This window comes from Papaver somniferum, chromosome 4 (assembly GCF_003573695.1).
Source record: "Papaver somniferum cultivar HN1 chromosome 4, ASM357369v1, whole genome shotgun sequence".
Lineage (NCBI taxonomy): Eukaryota > Viridiplantae > Streptophyta > Magnoliopsida > Ranunculales > Papaveraceae > Papaver > Papaver somniferum.
This window is the reverse complement of record NC_039361.1, coordinates 96,241,316-96,243,938: the sequence shown is the minus strand read 5'-3', so window position 1 is coordinate 96,243,938 and position 2,623 is coordinate 96,241,316. Positions and strand designations below refer to the sequence as shown.

At 35.3% G+C, this 2,623-nt stretch overlaps 1 long non-coding RNA gene across 1 annotated transcript; it reads left to right on the top strand.

The window, feature by feature from the left end:
- Positions 1 to 1,092: 1,092 nt before the first annotated feature.
- On the top strand, positions 1,093 to 2,084 carry LOC113274094. The gene is made up of 2 exons (XR_003322785.1): positions 1,093 to 1,227; positions 1,705 to 2,084. It is a non-coding gene; the product is annotated as an uncharacterized LOC113274094 (long non-coding RNA).
- The last annotated feature ends 539 nt before the right edge of the window (positions 2,085 to 2,623 follow it).

The window sequence follows — 2,623 nt, the reverse complement described above, 5'->3', positions numbered from 1 at the left end:
CTGAAATTTTTCTCGAATTTTTTTCTCGTTTTAGCTCGGCAGCTGAATAACTCTCTCTCTCTCTCCAGTTAAGTTTTAGCCAATTTATAACTGAATTTTGATTTTGTTATCTAAATATATACAGGGGGTATATTTGGAAGTCCCTAATTTGTTATTGGGCCCCTGATGGGCTTGTACAAGGAGAGGGATAGAATTATTGTGTGATAAGGATATTTGTAAAACCCATCAAAAGTAAGGACAATAATTCAATTTCCACTTATTTTTTTAGAACTCAACTGTGAAATATACATGGCTCATGACATGAAAAACTCATAAAACAATCAACCCAATTTTGAGAAACATAAACATCATGTTAAGCTTTTCTTTTTAAACCATTGTTTGAGAACATAATTAAAATAACCTACAAGTTCATCACGCGTCCTAATAGGGGATTTAGCTAGACATGATTTTCTTAAAAGCCATGGAAAATGATAAGCATAGTATAGAGCTAAACATATGAAAAATCAAACAAAGCTAAACCTAGTTTCTTCCCTCAAAATGGCGTGCCTCCGATCTCTGTTGATGGTGAGATATATAGGTCTTCCAACAGATCCAACTCGGACCCAACTTATTGTTCACGGCCCAATCCACTTAACATAACCATTTATTCAAATTTAGGCCACTATCCAACTCCGGCTACAACATCGTTCTTTTCTCCCTGAACTTCAGTTCAACTCCACAAGTTCCATTGCGACAATTTCTCAACATCAGACTCACCTACTAACCAACACAGTCATCTCCTTGTTCTCTGTCTTGACCTTGAACTTCAAACCAACACAATCAACTGAATTGATGGCAGCAGCCCCATATAAAACCATCCAACGTACATACGTCAGGGGCGGAAGGAAGGGCGGGCTACCCCCTCACCCCACTAAAACCTGAACAGAGTAGAAATTTATCCTTGTAAAAATTAAAATTTACTAACTTAGTCCACCAACTGGGATGATTTAGTCCACCGTGTGCTAGTTGTTAGCCCACGAGTCACATTTTTAATCAACCATGCGTCTTATTTGGTCAACTTAATTTGCAAATGAAATATAAAAAAGTAAAAAAAAAAAAAAAACAAGTGACATAAGAGGAACAAGTACAGGAGAGACTCAGAGTTTATCAATTTAGTTCCTTCTTTAGCTGAAATTGATTCAATTTACGGATGCAAACTATTTGACAAGATCCACTTTCTTCAGTTATGTAAGTACTTTCTTAATTTGATTCATGTTAGACATTTTAAGGGATTGGGTTAGTTAGAAAGAACTTAATGATACTTTAAGGGTTTGGGTTTGATTTTGATGGAAGGTTAACGATTTTCTAAGATTGATGTAATCATGTTGCAAGTAGATTATTGAAATTATTCATTTTTTCACTGATCTAGTAAGTAATTTCTAGGGTGGGTTTTCTTAGAATTGTGTTAATGAAGTATCTTGCTATTTGAATAAATTTTAAATTTCTTATGTATGAAATTGGTTTTATTTTCTTAACATTGGTGCTAAAAAATTAGGATCATGGTGATGATTATAAGTAATTTCTAGGATTTGGGTTCCCTTAGAATTGTGTTAATACTGTATCTTACTATTTGAATGATGTTTTAACTTTCTTATGTATGAATTTGTTTTTATTTTGTTAAAATTGTTGGTATGTGACACAAATTTTAATTTTTTATGTTTACAGTACAGGTGACATTTACAATGTTTACTCTTCGTCAAGGACCGCCTAAGCGAGGGAGAACTATTATGGAAACATATTACAAACCTCAATCTAGTCAAATGACTCAAACAGAAGAAGCAGCAAGAAGCAATGCTCCATTTTCATCTTCACCAAATGCTAGAAATCATGAAGTAGAGTTGTAAACCTTAGACATTAAGAAGTTGAAGCAATGGATACCCAAAGAGTACCTGGCGTTGTCTAAAATGCATGTCACAAAGGGTCGAAGTGTACCATTTGTGAAGCTAATACTGGTCGATGGTTTTTTCTTTTTGGTAGACCATGTTTTTTGTACATTTGTATCAACCAGACTACTTATATATATAATGAAAACTCTTTTGTACCGATGCCTGATTGTGTTCTCTTTAGCCGATATAAGTAACGAGGTTTCAGAAGAAAGATCATTTGAAATTAATCTTTTTCTTTCAACTGACTAGTTCATTGGTATAGTGAAACTGCAGGTTGCTTCCGAGGAGTGGTCGGACAACCATGGAAGTAAGGATGGATGCACTTTCTGCGATAAAATGGGTAACAACCTCATTTTATATTTCACTTCAATTTTTCTGCCCTTCTTTATCATGCTAGCTAAAAGTAATAATAGTATGGTGTGAAAAAAAAAATTAGCCCCCCATTTCTGAAATCCTGGTTCCACCATTGCCGTACGTCTCTTCCATCTCCATCTTGATCTCTAAATTCCATCAACCGAGCTCATAGAATGAACCCAGTTTCCGTTCACAGCAAACGATCATCACGACCTAGCATTGCTGCAGATTTTCAGTCTTGAAACTTCATTTACATCTTCATGAACTGCTCCCATTTCGGCATAATCCGCTGCTTGCAAATGAAACTGAAACATTGGATAACCCCACAGATCCATCGTTGTTGC